The sequence below is a fragment of the Eleutherodactylus coqui genome, chromosome 8 (genome assembly GCF_035609145.1).
Source record: "Eleutherodactylus coqui strain aEleCoq1 chromosome 8, aEleCoq1.hap1, whole genome shotgun sequence".
In the NCBI taxonomy this organism is placed as follows: domain Eukaryota; kingdom Metazoa; phylum Chordata; class Amphibia; order Anura; family Eleutherodactylidae; genus Eleutherodactylus; species Eleutherodactylus coqui.
Genome location: NC_089844.1, coordinates 164,989,757 through 165,007,360, shown reverse-complemented (window position 1 = coordinate 165,007,360; position 17,604 = coordinate 164,989,757). Strand labels below are relative to the sequence as shown.

The 17,604-nt window shown below is 45.7% G+C and overlaps 1 long non-coding RNA gene across 1 annotated transcript; it reads left to right on the top strand.

The window, feature by feature from the left end:
• Positions 1-139: 139 nt before the first annotated feature.
• LOC136577648 (uncharacterized) lies at positions 140-4,189 on the top strand. The gene is made up of 3 exons (XR_010786538.1): positions 140-212; positions 854-927; positions 3,363-4,189. It is a non-coding gene; the product is annotated as an uncharacterized lncRNA (long non-coding RNA).
• Positions 4,190-17,604: the final 13,415 nt, after the last annotated feature.

The following is a 17,604-nucleotide window of genomic DNA, read 5'->3' as shown; positions in this document are numbered from 1 at the left end:
AATGATTCCGGGAATGAAAAAGAGAAAGTTGAGTCCTGGAAGTTTTAGTTTCTCTTCTAGAAGCCGCTGGGAGTGTTTTGATTGCGGTTCTTTAAACGTGACGACATCTCTGCTGCTTCTATAAACTTCCTCTGTTTCTCGGTCACGCTCGTGCTGCTCGTCTCTGGGACCTTTAAATTTCTCCATCTGTAACTAAAGCAGGACCCCTTCAGGTAAGTGCCGCTTATCATCTACATCTATGTGACCTCCAGGATTGTCTATTACTCCCTTTTATCAGCCACCTTCTTGGAAGGTTGATTGTAAGCAGCATGGATGCAATCTATGCGACCTTTCATACTGCGCAAAATTACAGGACGCAACCAAATACGCGGCTGCAGGTTTAACTGCCGATGTTGATGCGGAATTGCGGGCAGTTTTAAACCATTTTCAATTCCGCATCAAAATCCGCAGGTAGCCTGCTGCCTTTGGCACGGAATTTACCGTGGCTTGCGGTGCGCCATGCGGGCATTTCATCCTGTGTGAAAGGTCCCTATTGCTCCCTGCTGTCAGCCATTTCAGACTAGAGCAATGCTGACTGTACAACTGGCAAAAACAATCTATTGTTCCCTGTCAACAGCCATTACATTCTATCGGATGATGTGCAGAATCCTCTTCGCCCCCTGAGTTATAGGCGATTTATAGGGCGCCGTACCCCTGCTATACCCGGGGTGAGGACTGGAATATGCTGCAAAATAATTGCATCCTGTTGTTGCAAGCTTGCAGTTTCCTGTTTTAATACCAAACCTGGTAGACTGAGGCGGAGCTGTAGCCTGCCAGCGCGATGTTCACGGTAACGTTTTTGGTTTTGTCGCAGATCAGTTATGGACGCCATTGTTTCCATCATTTTGTGGCCCGTTCAACATGCAGGAAAATGCGTCAGCGCTCTGGGTGAGTGTAATGATTCTGTACTGCACTGTGGGGGACTCAAAGGGACTTTACTATGATTTTGTGGTGTTGACAGTATGGGAACAATAACTGTGCCCTGAGACAGGCAATGGAGGTAGTGGCAGGATGTGCAGTATGTGTAGAGACAAGTTTCAGAGAAGCCAACGATGTCTGAGCCACAAACTCTGCAGAGGCAAGAATTAGCTGGAGAAGATATGATGATTCGCAGAAAATGCAGAAGAGAAGGAGGGATTCAGAGGACGCCCCCTATAAGTGTCATTGTGCATTCTGTATCTGACTGGATCAGTATTGCACTCACATGTAAGGTCTGAAGAATTCTGGTTTGTAAAACTACAACTCTCAGCATGTCCTCACTATTGCTCAGGCCATACTGTAGTTTTCGTATGCAGCATAGTAATTAACGCAGCTGCAGGGGACTGGGGGCGGAGCTTTAGGTTAATAGCGAGCTAGAAAGGGGGAGGAGCTTAGAGCGGAAGGGGGGGGGGGGAGAAGACAAGAAGAGAAGCAGAAGTTAAGAGGCGAGGAACTGAGAGGACGGAGCACTCAACGGTTTGCCAGTATAGTATGCCAAGGCATTAACTGGCAACCCAAGAACACAACGCAACTTGACCACACTGTCTTTAATTGTCTCTCATTTTTCCCTCTGCCTCTCTGCTGTAGGTTAGCCATGCCCCTCTGGGTTGGGCACGCCCTCATAAGGCTACTCCCAGAGTAACAGCTCTGTAATACAGTGCAGTATTGGAGTTGCACTACATAATCAGACTAAGTGTCGGGGAGAGGGGGGAGCTCCACAGGCAAGCTGTTTGCTATGATGCCCATGAGGCAGGGGACCTGAGGCCAAATGCCCTCCTCATCCCTTTGCTCCAGTAACTCCCATCCAACAGCAGCTGTAAAACTGTCTTCCTTACCCACACATTAGGGCCGGATGCTGTGTTCTGTACAGGCACACTGTCCAGTAATGAAGATGGTTTTACTACTGCTGTTAAACAGAATTACTGGAGCAGTGGCCCAGTGGTGGGAATGGGGGAGGAGGGGGGCACTATTAGTAAGTGATGCCACAGAGGGTGTGCTAGTTATAAGTGGGGGTGCTATAACTAAGTGGGACTACAGAAGGGGCAAAGTTATTAGTAACTGCGGCCACAGAAGGGGCACTACTAGAAAAGAGGGCCATAGAAAAGACAGTATTTGCAAGTAGGGATACACAGAGGGCACTATTAGTAATTGGGTCCACAGAGGAGGAAGTATTATTAGTAAGCGAGTCACAGAGGGGGCACTATTAGTAATTGGGTCCACAGAGGAGGAAGTATTATTAGTAAGCGAGTCACAGAGGGGGCACTATTAGTAATTGGGTCCACAGAGGAGGAACTATTATTAGTAAGCGAGTCACAGAGGGGGCACTATTAGTAATTGGGTCCACAGAGGAGGAACTATTATTAGTGAGCGAGTAACAGAGAGGGCACTATTAGTAATTGGGACGACAGAGGAGCGACTATTATTAGTAAGCGAGTCACAGAGGGAGCACTAATAGTAATTGGGACCACAAAGGGGGAACTATTATTAGTAAGTGAGTCACAGAGGGGGCACTATTAGTAATTGGGTCCACAGAGGAGGAACTATTATTAGTGAGCCACAGAGGGGGCACTATTAGTAATTGGGACCACAGAGGAGGGACTATTATTAGTGAGCGAGTAACAGAGGGGGCACTATTAGTAATTGGGACGACAGAGGAGGAACTATTATTAGTAAGCGAGTCGCAGAGGGGGCACTAATAGTAATTGGGACCACAAAGGGGGAACTATTATTAGTAAGCGAGTCACAGAGGGGGCACTAATAGTAATTGGGACCACAAAGGGTGAACTATTATTACTAAGCGAGTCACAGAGGGGGTATTAGTAGTAATTGGGACCACAAAGGGGGAACTATTATTAGTAAGTGAGGCACAGAGGGGGTACTAATAGTAATTGGGTCCACAGAGGAGGAACTATTATTAGTAGGTGAGTCACAGAGGGGGCACTATTAGTAATTGGGGGCACAGACAGACCATTATTACTCTAGGGCAATACTGAGCAGTTTATTAAGGGGAGCTACAGGATAGTGAGAGAGTGAAGAGATGAGTTGTGATTGTAGGAAGTTTTCATGTCTGAACCCACAGAGGAGCAAAACTAAAACAAACAACTGCAAGCAAATTCCTGTGCAGTAACTAGAGTAAACACTATATCTGTCACAAAGCACCACAGCAAGTTCTGTACAGAATTTGAACCACCAGAGGACCACTGTGAGATATACTGAGATCCAACGGGAAATCAGCAGAACTTTGAATACAGCTCTGGTGGGTGACTGTGTATAGAGCCACACTAAGTATTACCTATTGTATCAGGCGTGGAAGGCGCCACTCATATTTGCTTTCTGTCTCTTAGCACATACGTTGTGTCCGACAAGAGCTGAGGAGGAAGATGCACAAGACGACATGGGAGACGACTGCTGCATTAGCTGTCTGAAAACATGTGGGGCAGGAGTCCCCCTGGGCAGCGTCCCCATCTACCGGGCCCCTCTGCCGGATGACGTGGCCTGAGCTTCCTTCGCTTCATGTATTTATGTCTACTGGCGGCAGAGAAGCTGGGGATGTAATTATTATTACACAGATCTAGTTGTGAGAAAGTCATAAGCTGAAGGAACTGCAAGTTGGATCTTGGGCAAGTTTGCACTTATTAGGCTTCCCCCCCTCCCCAATTACATGCACTTTCCTTCGTGTACACTCGGCATTAGTCAGACAGCTGCTATTTCATACTCAGGTCTTCTTTATGGGCCTGGTGGGTTTTTAACGGATTGTATTATGTTATTTATCTTGTAGTGATTCTATGTTACAACTTTCATTATACTCCAGAGCTGCACTCACTATTCTGCTGATTGCTATTGAAATTAGTTTGTATATTGCTGTAATGGAAATATATATATATACAGGCTTTAATACATAATCTTGGCCCCGCATTGTAGTGATCTGACCGCAGACCTGTTCTACAAGTTTTATTGTGTACGTCAGAGAATGGTTTTGATCTTTGTTGGAACCACAAATGATACAAATCTGTCTTTGTAAGTCTTGTGTATTGTAAAGTGTGCTTATGTCTTATCACCTGTTGTATGTAAACATTTACACAATATCCTCCATTGTTGTTAATTATTACTAAATGTCTATATATATATATATATATATATCAACCCACTTGTCCTTCTTTAAAGCTGTATCCAAACCTGTTAATCTTGAGTTGACAAAACAATGGCTCATTCCACGCACCCCTGACAGCTAATTAGAGCTCTGAAGTCTTGACGATCTGTGAACAGATTGCGCCTCAAAATCTACAACAGAAATCCGCCGCGAGGTTTCGGATTGCATTTGAGGTTACCGCTGAGGTGCGTGCAGATCCAGCACTTTTCAATGGGCCAAAACGGGGTGCTGATTTCCTGCACATAATTCGCATCAAGTAGTGACGTCAGTTCTTTATTTCTCAGCACGTATCGGCTGTGGTGCGGAGTTCTATTGCAGTCAATGGATGTCGATTCGCCACCGATCCCGTGGTGAAATCCGGGCAAACAATCGTGCAAAGGTGAGGCCTGTCACCTGACAAACGCTCATCTGTTAGTTGATCACTAGGGATGAGCGAGCACGCTCGGATAAGGCAGTTACTCGAGCGAGCATCGCTCTACTCGAGTAACTGCATTCTCGTCCAAGCAGGCTGGGGAGGGGGGGGGGGGGGGGCGGGGGGAAGAGAAAGAGAGATCTCTCTAACTCCACGCCCCCCCACTCACCACCGCCAACCCCTCCGAGCCTGCTCGGACGAGAATGCAGTTACTCAAGAAGAGCGATGCTCGCTCGAGTAACTGCCTTATCCGAGCGTGCTCGCTGATCTCTAGTGATCACATCTTTTATGGGTCACCAAAAATGATCCATTGTTGGCAGCACATCGCTTTGTGTAACATGTGATGTGCTGCGGACAATGATGGAACTGCATGTACCCCAACAATCGCTCTAAGATCATTCTTGCACACACAGTTCAGCTCCATGTGCTGATTGAGCGCCAATCAACTTACAAAGCCATTATCCGGCCCTGGTTCCTGGCAGACAGTATGCAAGTGTAATTTCTTTAGTTCTACCCTTCTTTACCATCAGTTCACTGTAGAAGACACTGAACCAGCAGGGGCTGTCCTGAGATGATTGTATTGTGATGTTGTTTCTCTTGCTGTTGTTGTTATTACGCTTCTACACATAATAACTGTAATCACCTGATGTGTAATAAGCTCATATTAAATATTGCAAATCAGTAATAGCTGCCTAGTGTGCGACACAGGTTTCAGGATATGATGGAGTCAACAGAGTTACCAAGAATTTAGTCAAGTAACAAGAGAACAGCGGTGTTCGGAAAACGGTATTAACATTACTTTGCAAAGTTCTTTACTTTATTCCATAACACAAAAATGTATAGTGACCAGGTTACAATATACAGTCCTTCTGAGAAAAGGTTAGCTCCTACCTGCTAACAGTGTAATAAACCATACTCAATGTCCTTATTCCTAGAGCTCGCATTGATGTACAGCGTTTGGCCTCTGTCCGTGACCTGGAGCAATGTTCCTTTAAATAATCATTGTTGAAGCATCAATATATATATGTATAATTATATATAACAGGCCTGTTCCACTTTCTCAGTCCCTATGAGTGTGCACATCCATTATTTTTATAGAGGTCAACCTCACTTACGGTTCATGGATTACAAGAAGAAACAGTGCTGTCCAGATGTTCTTCAGTTGGTCTCCGTTTGCTCAGACCAATGGGGTGAGGCTTGCCTGCACCAACATTTGTAGTTTTTGTTTTGTTGGCAAACTGTAGCTCCTGCGCCACTTTATATCAGCGAGCTCCAAACAGAAGTCCCTCCCTAAAGCTGTCAGTCCACTAGCATAATGTCCTGAGCACTCTGCCTCACCTTGGTACACAGGCCCTGCAGAAAATGGCGTTCTTTCTTAGGCCTCTCCATCAGCACCTCTCACCGCCGCCCACACTTACAGGACTGACTCTGTGGTGCAGTTACCAAGTCCATTATAATTCTGACATCATCCTACTCCCTGGGCATGCTCAGCAGTATAGTGCGTCAGTTTGGCGCCCTTTTTTATGCATGCAGTGAATTTGTTGCATATTTGTCGTATGTCCATTGCCACAGCAACCAGTTAACCCTTATAGGCTAGCCGCCTTCCCCGCTTCTCTGAAAATAAGACCTACCCTGAAAATAAGCCCTAGCATAAATTTTCTGGGTTTTTGAGGATACAGCTATACATGTGAAAAAGTAAAAGCTTTTGGAGCAAAATCTAATATAAGACCCTGTCTTATTTTGGGGGCAAACAATATATTACTGCTGTGTCTGGATATCACAAGGGGTGGAGCCTGTGCCGCTTTAAATAAAAAGTTACTTTTTGCTGCATCAGTTGACTGTACAGTGCTTGGCGTAAAAAGATGACACTTCCCAGAATGCAAATCACCGGAGAAAGCTCTGTGCAGACACTGAATAAGCAGGGACTGCTGGATGATTTTAGCTCTGAAGCTGCAGAATTTTACACAAATGTAAAATGGCGCTGGGTTCACTTATTCTTTAACAAACATTTTATTGAATTTTGTCCAAAAGGGGAGAACAGCTGCAGTACAAAGTACACTGTTTATAGTCCACAATATAAATGTAGGTAGTAAAATGAGATGACATGGGTTCATGTTTCACCATACATTGAGGACTGGGTCCAGAAGATGATAAGGCCCTACCTACAAAGCGTGCCGATCGCCTCTATAAAGGCGGCCCCAAGCTGGAACCTCGGCCCTGCTCTCCCTGAAAGGGTGACACTGGCAACCAGGCGGAACCTCGCACACTAAAGCAGATGGTAAAGCAGAATATAAATACGAGGGATTAGTTTTTACATTGGCCAATGAACTTAAGCTGCAAGGCCACGATCAAGGCTCCTCATGTCTTGCAGTCCCTACTCTAGCAAGACACAAAACAGGCAGCACAGGACACTACTCACACAGAAAGCTGCAAGCTGACCAAACATCACTCACACAGCTAGCTGCAAGCTGAAGTAACATGACTGCTCACCCTGGACACCAAATAGACTATGTGAGCAAAAGACCCGGGGGATTGGCTAGCAAGAGATCAACACACCCAGACAGCACAATCATTCCACACCTGTGGAGCTGTGCTGCTAGAAGCCATAGACCTACAGGTCCCAGCAGTATAACTTAACAGTACCTCCCCTTTAAAAAAGGGGCCTGTGGACCCTTTAAGCATCAAAAAAATTATGCCGCTCCTCCAAAAGACACCACGCAGTACAGGACTTACCCAATGGCCTAGTACCGCTGCACGTGTCACCACCAGGATAGGAGTTGCGCAGGACTTATCCTATGGGCCTGAGGCAAACACCCACCATATCCTGACCAGGAGGAAGAAAAAATAATGTGCAATGACTAAGTAGGACCACTGCGCCTTATACAAAAGGCCACCGAACAGTAGCCTGCACAGAAAGTGCACCAGTCCAGAGGGGAAAGATGGCAACCCTCCCTACTGACACAGTGTGCACAGGACTTATCACTACGGGCCTGATGCGGATGCCAGCCAGTCAGCAAGAGAAGGGAGTACACACAGGTACATCACACAGATCTCTGGTGGAAACGGTAGTAGGCTGATCAGTATGCTACGTCCACTGGGCGCACCTCGACGCAGCACGGACGCGGATCCGGTATTGCGTTCCTACAGAACGCCCTTGATGGAACACCACTCAGACGATATGCATGCCACCAAAACTGTATGGAGCCACCACAACGCCCACCGTACAAGGGGGAAGGAACGCTAGAACACCAATCTGGCCTATAAGGAAAATCGTGTCTGGCATCACCAGCCCGCACCATGCACAAGAAATCAGATGTTTGGAGGCCGCACCTGCCAAAAGAAAGGAGGAACCTGTGAGTGGCTGCACCTGTGCGGTCACCGTACCACACACTACTGAGTGCACCACCCCAGAATGCCAGGAGGGGAGGAACAGCAGGTGTCCAAACCATCTGCGGGAAATACGGGGGAACTCGCTCCAACAACTGCATGCAAATACACCACAATCTGAGCACCAACATAATACAACACAACAACATACTCCGAACAGGACTATCCACACCTGATATCTGGCACACCTGCACAGACACTGGACCTGACACTGTTCATACACAACATCCTCAGAACAGGACTATCCACACCTGATGTCTGGCCACCGGCACAGGCACTGGACCTGTCACTGTTCACATACAACATCCTCAGAACAGGACTATCCACCCCTGATGTCTGGCCACCTGCACAGACACTGGACCTGACACTGTTCATACACAGCATCCTCAGAACAGGACTATCCACCCCTGATGTCTGGCCACCTGCACAGACACTGGACCTGCCACTGTTCATACACAGCATCCTCAGAACAGGACTATCCACCCCTGATGTCTGGCCACCGGCACAGACACTGGACCTGTCACTGTTCACATACAACATCCTCAGAACAGGACTATCCACCCCTGATGTCTGGCCACCGGCACAGACACTGGACCTGTCACTGTTCACATACAACATCCTCAGAACAGGACTATCCACCCATGATGTCTGGCCACCGGCACAGACACTGGACCTGTCACTGTTCACACACCATCCTCAGAACAGGACTATCCACCCCTGATGTCTGGCACACCTGCACACCTGGATCTGTCACTGTTGACACAGAACAACATACCAACATAATCCATAGCAACCTACTCCATAACATAATAATGCACGCCAACATATTATGTGTGGACATAGGATGGGTTGGCTCGATGAGAAGAAACAGAGAGAAGAAAAGGGAGGGGAAAAGCAAAGAAGGTAAGAACTGAAGATACATTTTCACATCAGGGATAAATACCAACAAGATAGCTGTTAGCCGTTAGTCGTATACGACCCTCGGCGACCCTAAAGGCTCCCTTTATGTTTTCGGTTTTGCACTGCTTCTTTCTTTTGTGTGATATCCATGCCAGTATCCGCTCTGACAATATCAGCCATCGTGTTCTTTGGCGACCAGGTCTTCTTTTGCCACTGATCTGTCCAAGCATTATAGATTTTTTTAGTGCCTCTGCTCGCATTACATGGCCAAAATACGTGAGCCTGAGCCGCTCATCTTGTCCTCCGTGAGCCTGAGCTGGTCATCTTGTCCTCCGTGAGCCTGAGCTGGTCATCTTGTCCTCCGTGAGCCTGAGCTGGTAATCTTACCCTCTAGTGATATATCGGGTCTTATATGATTCAGGACTTCTCTGTGTGTTCCTCTTGCCCCCCAGAGTATACACAGCAGCTTTCGCAGCACCACAGCTCCAACGCATCAATCCTCCTTCTATCAGCTTTTTTGCAGTCCAGCTTTCACATCCATACATGGTTATTGGGGATACCGATGGTCTGCACTATCCTGTGTTAAGTTGCTATACTGATATCCCTACTTTTCCAGATTTCGTCCATGTTTGGCATCCCACTTCACCCCAATGCTATCCTATGTCTTATCTCTGATACAGATTCTCCAGCCTTGTCAATTTCTGAGCCAAGGAAGATGAGGTCTCGCACACATTCTATGACTTCATTGTCGATTTTGATTGGAATTTGGCCATTTTTTGCAGTTGTCATAATTTTAGTCTTCTTTAAATTCAGGTAGAGGCCCATTTTTTCACTTTCAATTTTAATCTTCCATATCAGCGGCTTCCAATTTATCTAAGTCCATTTTCCACATGATAACTTTAACCTAACCGCATATAGGTTAAACAAGAAGGGTGAGAGGATGCAGCCCTGTCGGACGCCTTTGCTTATCCCAAACCAATCTGTGTCCCCATACTGTGTTCCTGATAGGTATAAAGTGATTTAATCAACTTGATTAGATGTACCAGCTCTTGTAGGGCGTACCATAGGTTGTCATGATCGGCGCAGTCAAAGGCCTTGATGTAGTCGGTGAAGGACATGTAGATATTCTTTGGATATTCCCAAGCTTTTTCCATGGTCCATCGCAGGTTTGCAAGATCGTCGCTGGTGCCACGTCCTCACTGTAATCCTGCCTGCATGTGGAATGAGGGTGATTGCTGGGTAGTTGGAACAATTCTGGGAGTTGCCTTTCTTTGGTAAAGGGATGAAGACAGATCTTTTCCAGTCCTGTGGGCCATTGTGTGGATGCCCATACTGCCTGGCACAGCACTGTGATGGTTTTCACTGGTACTGGCAGCAGTAGCTCTGCCGGTATGTTGTCTATGCCTGGTGCTTTATTTTTGGCTAGTTGTTTCATTGCCACAACCACTTCTGACTCCATAATGGAGGCTCCAAGTCCTCAGGCTCCACCTCATGCAATGGTCCAGGTGTGTGGTTGGAGGCATATAGTACCTCTGTGTATTTCCTCCACCTATCCTTGATACTCTGTATTCAGTTCCTTCCCATGTTTGCCTTTGATTGTGCTGTTACGTGCCATGAAAGGTTTTCGGACCATCTTGACCTGTGAGAATAGGCCTCACATATGGCCTATCATGGCTTCTGCCTTGAGTTGTTTGCAACATTCATTCCAGTCCATTTCCTTATCTTTCCTTGCCGCTCACTGAAATTTGGCATTTAGTTGCTGAACTTCATCTTTGTTGCCGGCCGCCATTGCTGCTCTCTGTTATCGGCTATTCAGAGGGTTTGCTCGGACAATCAATAGCGTAGTTTTTCCTGCTTCTTATCGGTGAGATGCTTACTGGCTGTCTCCATAACTGTGGACCGTATATCGTGCCATCGTGCCGTATATCGTGCCATAGCTCTGGATGCGTCTCTGATGTGTCAAGCGGTTCCAATCTGTATGCTACCTCAATAGTGTATCATTAGGGGATTTTAGAGGTGTTGAATCTTCTCAATGGAGCACCTTCCTTAATGCTACAGAGTTTGATCTTGACCTTAGCTGCAAGGAGTTCATGGTCGGTGCCGCAGTCTGCACCAGAAAAGTTTTTTTTTAATGACTGAACTTCGCCAACGATGATTATACAGGATGTAATCAATCTGATTTTGATGGAGGCCATTGGGAGATTCCAAGTGTGCAGTCGGCGTTTGGGGGAGGTCCATGGGTGCAGTTAGCATTTGGGGAAGGTCTATGTGTACTGTCGGCGTTTGGGGGAGGTCCGCGGGTGCAGTTAGCATTTCGGGGATGTCCATGTGTACAGTCAGCCTTGGGTTTCATAAACCATGTGTTTGCTATCCTGAGCCGATTTTCTTGCTGGAACTGTACCAGGTGATCACCGGCTTCATTTCTTTCAACAAGCTCAAATCTTCCTGTGATGGTTGCTTCTGGCTGCCAACTTTGGAATTGAGGTCGCCCATAATGTAGATGATGTCCTTCTTTGGCACTTTGTTTTGAGTTTTCTGGACATCGGCATAAAAATCTCTAATGGTTTCCTCATCTGCATCTGTCATTGGGGCATAGACCTGTAAGATGGAGATATTCACTGGCTTACCACGTATCTGGATGGCAATGATGCGGCCGATGATTGTTCTAAAACTTCCTACTGCCTTTGAGGTCTGCTTGTTTGTAATAAAGGCTACTCCATTCCTCTTGATTTCCTCATGTCCGGTATAGTGGAATGTGAAGTCATCGGACTGAAAATATCCATTACCTGTCCAGTGCAATTCGCTAATTCCAAGAATATCAATGTTAAGTCTTGTCATTTCGCATTTCACAATGTCCAATTTCCCTGGACTCATGGCACGCACATTCCATGTTGCTAGTATGTGAGCTTTGGTACAGTGCAGTCCTTTCCTTTCATCATGAGGTGCCTCAGCAGCAGGGCGTCCTGAGGGCTTACCCCCAGTTGCATCATGAGGAAAACCTCAACTACTTGTATAAGACCTTCCGCTTCCCCAGTAGAGAATCCGCTGACCCCGGGGGGCCTGCCATCGGATACCATATCTGAATCATTGGAGAGCTCTTTCATAGGGTATCAAAGGCAAAGTTTTTACAGGGTAGGTCACCAGGTCTTTCCTAACCCTCCTTATTTATCCGGGATTGGGACCGGTGTATATGGATGACTCCTACACGGCTGGGTTACTAATAGGTGTACTTGCTCCCATAGTGGTTAAAGAAGATCACATAGCCACCATATATGTATCAGTGAACTAATTTGCTTATGGCACCTCCAGCAGATACTGGAGTTCTGTGGTGAGATTTGGGCTAAACAATAGGGAGTCAGATATCATCTGGAGTCTCTTATTAGTTTGTGCAATGAAAGGTTTTTAGATTGAGTTGGAATGTTGGTGACCATTGGTCGGCGTTAGATGACTCTTGGAGATCTTTTTCCCAATTGGTTTGAAAATTGAGCGTGGATGGAGAGGCATGTTATACTAGCGCTCTATAGGCTTTGGTGATACCTCTAACCTGTTCCCGAGAGTTATATTAAAAGGATTCGTATTTAATGAGCAAAGTTGTAGTCGAGAGAGCAAGAGACAAAGGAAATGTCCTCATTGAAGTTATTTATAAAATTCTTTGTGTGGAAATTGAAATGATTGGCGTAAAAAGTAATTAAAATAATTAAAAAAGGCAATTGAAATAATTGTGTGAAAGATTTCATGGTTGTTCCTTTGACAGATCTTCCACCTTTGGAGATACCTCCGGCACGCCAGATGTCTAGGTTTATATCTGGGATAATTGGATCGCCTCTAAGGGTATTTTGAGTATTCGAAGAGGAAAGAAGTCGGGAACAGAGGACATTTTTTTCCAAATGTATAGAATGGTGGATACTGTTGGGGAGGCGAATTTGGGACATTTTTAAGCCAATCTAGAAACCCATAAAAGGTTTGCAAGTTTAAAGTAGCCAGTCATATTGGATTCAATCTGGATCTAATGTTTGGAGGGACTATCTAGCCATCAGCTTAAGTAATGATGCGTAATAGTATTTTTTTAATACAGGGACAACCCAGGCCTCCCTGGGAGTGGTGGAGGTATAATACTTTGGAAGAGACCCATGCTTTCTGGTTGTACCAAATGTAATGCATTGTGTTCTATTCAGAATGGTATTAGGTATAGCCACAGGAAGGTTGCGGAATAAATATAAGATTTTGGGGAGCAATAGCCTTTTGGCAATAGCAATACGGCCTATCCAAGAAACCCATTGGTCAGTGTAGTTTTTAATATATTTTTGTAAAAGCATTAACAAAGATTTAAAATTGGTAGATCCCACTTGACTAATAGGAAATATCAGAGCAATACCTACATAGGTAATTAGTCCGTTTTACAGTGGTAAAGAGACTGTGGTTCTGCTTGCAGAGTTTCCGGGGTCCCCATATTAAAGGGGTTGTCCCGCGGCAGCAAGTGGGTCTATACACTTCTGTATGGCCATATTAATGCACTTTGTAATGTACATTGTGCATTAATTATGAGCCATACAGAAGTTATAAGAAGTTTTTCACTTACCTGCTCTGTTGCTGGCGTCCTCGTTTCCATGGAGCCCGTCTAATTTTCGGCGTCTAATGGCCAAATTAGACGCGCTTGCGCAGTCCGGTCTTCTTCTTTTCTCAATGGGGCCGCTCGTGCAGGATGCCGGCTCCTTGTAGCTCCGCCCCGTCACGTGCCGATTCCAGCCAATCAGGAGGCTGGAATCGGCAATGGACCGCACAGAAGCCCTGCGGTCCACCGAGGGAGAAGATCCCGGCGGCCATCTTCAACCGGTAAGTAAGAAGTCACCGGAGCGCAGGGATTCAGGTAAGCGCTGTGTGGTTTTTTTTTTAAGTCCCTGCATCGGGGTTGTCTCGCGCCGAACGGGGGGGGGGGGGGGGGGGGGTTGAAAAAAAAAAAAACCGTTTCGGCGCGGGACAACCCCTTTAAGGACTAGAGATTTAGAAGCAAAATTATTCAATAATTCCTGATATTGTTCCAAGGGAGGATTCTGGGGATGTCAAGCTAAGGATTGCGTCATCCACAAAAAGACCAACGCGGTGTTCAGTACTACCTATGGTGATGGCGTATATATCTGGAGATGAGCAAATCATATGTGCAGAGGGTTCCATCACCAACGTAAATATCACTGGCGATAATGGGCACCCTGACGGCTCCCATTTGAAATATTAAATGAGTTAAGGCCCATTTGGACACAACGATTATCGCTCAAAATATGTCTTTTGAGAGACTTTTGAGCGATAATCATTGTGTCATTTACATCTCAAGATGATCGCTTAATTATTGAGCGATCACCTTGCGCTACGGAGGATGCAGAGAACAAGCGGAGGGCCGCTTGTTCTCTGCATCCAGCTGTTCCCCACTGGGAGCGCCCAGCTGTCATACAGCCGATCGCTCCCAGCGGAGGATGCAAAGGACAAGCGGGGGGGCACTTGTTCTCTGCATCCAGCTCTTCCCTGCTGAGAGCGCCCAGTGTCCCTGCTTGTCTTCTGCATCCAGCTGTTCCCCCGCTCCAAGTGCCCAGCTGTTATACAGCTGAGCGCTCTAAGTGAAGGATGCAGAAGACAAGCGGGGTGTCCCCGCTTGTCTTCTGCATCCAGCTGTTTTCTGCACGGATTGCCCAGCTGTTATACAGCCGAGCACTCCGAGCGGGGTATGAAGAACACAGCTGTCATCAGGGAGCGGGATAGAGCTGAAACTATAGTATCATCTGTATTCTGCTGTGAATCTCTGATAAGACTCATTGTCGTCTTTCAAACATGCTGAAAGATAACGATGAGCGATGGTTTAACAAAAACTGCACGATGTCAGTACAGTTACACACAACGACTATCGCTCAAAAGACGGCTTTGAGCAATTTTTGAGCGATAATCGTTGTGTCTATATGGGCCATTAGAAATAGAGCCAGATGCGCATACCTGAGCTGATGGGGAGGAGTACAAGGCCATTATAGAGGAGAGCAATGGGCTACCAAAACCAAATTTCAGAAGTTCCTCCCTGAGATAACCCCAGTGTACACGGCCAAACGCCCTCACTGCGTCCAAAGTAAGGAGCAGGGAAGATGTTTTCTGGGCCGATACTGCAGAGATGACGTCAATGTATCGACACGTACGGTCAGTTGTTGAACAACCTTTAATAAAGCCAACCTGGTCTATGACAATTAAATGTGCCGTGAGCTTTAACAGTCTGTTTGCCGGTAGTTTAGCGTATAGTTTTATGTCCATATTTCAAAAGGAAACAGGTCTAAAGTTAGGGGGGTAATCTGGAGTCTTTACCGGTTTAGGTAAAGTAATAATGAGTGCTTTCAGCATCTCTGGTGGTGTGTCCATTGGTGGCTATTTCATTAAATATTAATTAAATAAGGGGCTAGAATGAATCTACGGGCTTGGTAATACTTATTTGTGAGGGCAGGGGACTTGTAAGATTAAAGAGTCTGGATAGCCTTCAGAGCTTTGGCAGAATTAACTGGCTGAGATACGGCTCCGATTCGGTGGAAGATAGTGTGGGTAGATTCAGGTTGTTCAAGAAGGAAGTCATAATATTATATGTGGATTGGGCAATAGAATTATCATTAATTAAGTTGTTAAAGGATTTGTAATAACTCATTAAGACATAACAATGCCCTGGGGGTCAAATATCTTGGCATCTCGTGTATCATGAATAAATGCATGGTTTGGCTGGGTTTTTTACTTGTTTCGTCAATGAAGCTCCCAATTTATTACCATGCCAATAATGTATCATTTCTCATTTTCTCAGAGCAAGGTCATAAATGTGGAGTTCTTGAAGTTGTTGGCATAGGGCAGATATTTCTTTGGCTCTGTCTATGCAGTGCACATAGCTGTGTTTGCAGTGAGACTAGTAAAGCGATCCTACGTTTTTTATTGTGGGATGCTGGTTTTATATAGTGGCCTCTCATAAGCACCCTATGCACCAACCAGAATCAGAGTAGTAGAATCAGAGATTTCACCATTATCATTAATCTCAAAATAGTATAAAAGTGATTGTAATGAATAGGTGTCACATCTGACCTTCTGTACCGAAACTGGTCCTGCAAACTGTTCCCAGCTATGTTTACACAATGGAACAAAGACCATAAACCACCACAGGTAACGTATGAACTAACAAATGTAGAGAGGAACTTTCAAGAGACTGTACCTGCCTATAGCGGATGTCCTGGCCTGATAAGAACGCACCTGACCCACAATCCTCAGTGACTCACTGTCCCAACCTGGGACAGAAGTAAACAACTAAGCAAGAATACAATTACCACCAGTAATCACAGCACTTAGCTTGAGATGAGCATGGAAAACAGGAGACCAAGATGCAGCTATGAAATCAACAACCATCAGATGAAGACTGAGAATAATCAGCACAGCTCCACAGCTAAGACAGAAATAATAGTCCTCCCTATTTGTTAGGCAGGTGCAACAGGTAGCAGAACACTCCCATAGACACTCACAACATTGGTAGAGAAAGCTGAGAAAAAAATTCAGCACTAGCATAAACCAGACCTCCATGAACGAAAACCAAAACCAGCTGCAACAGTACCTCCCCTTCTAGAAGGGGCCTCAGGACCCTTAGGGCCATGTCTATTTGGGTTATGTCTATGAAAATTCTTAACTAGATGATCCACATTGACACCTGAGGCCGGAACCCATGTAATTTCTTTTGGTTCATAACCACACCAATGCACTAAGTACTATAACAAATTCCTCACTCGATAAGAGTCCACAATGTGGCTGGAATTGAAGATCCCCATCAACCATCACCAAAACATAATATCGCAAGTACTGTTCCAAACTTTGATTACATCTCTCAGTCTGGCCATGCGTTTATATTTGTATATATATATATGCCCCATCCAGATTTGTTTCATAATGCCTGAGGAAGGATCCTGAGAGATCCAAAAGCTCGCTGTAACATTGTGTATTTTTGTTAGCCATTAAAAGGTATATTATCTACAAGATGACTTGGTTTCTCTTACTGAGAACAATTACATGTGTATTCTGTAACATCATTCTGGGACATGAACACTCTGCAGAGTCTTACCAGCATGTAACTGCAGAACTGCGAACAGGACCCAAAACTCACAGACATGACTGAGAAACAGACATAAACTTTACACCACTGGAAAAACCAGATCGAGCAGCAGAACTGCAAAACAGACTTCATACTCACCGTCAGACATAAACCAACACCTGATAAATGCTCAAAACACACACCAAGCATACCCGCATGTATAAACAGATGGGATAGATACAATGCGAGGTATTAATTTGTATTTTGGCCAAGATACTTAAGCCCGCAAGCCCACTTCATGGGTCCTCGTTGTCTCGTGGGTCCCTACATTAATGAGACAACTTACCCCAGGAAACCTGCCTGCAATGTGGAACAATCATCCCAATAGCGATGATACCCTGCTGGAATCTAGGGACCTACCTCATTCTGGATGATAAAGGACCCACAGCAAGACACAGCTCACACGACACGTACCGAAAGCTGCACAGACATGCAGGAGTATGACACTGTTCACACTGAACATCCTGAACGCTGCACAGACACCTCATGTCCAGCCACTTGCACAGACATGCAGGAGCACCACACTTCCCACACTGAACACACTGAGCAAACAGAGAAAAGGCCAGCAGTCTTTAGTAGAGGAGCTGGAAAATATAA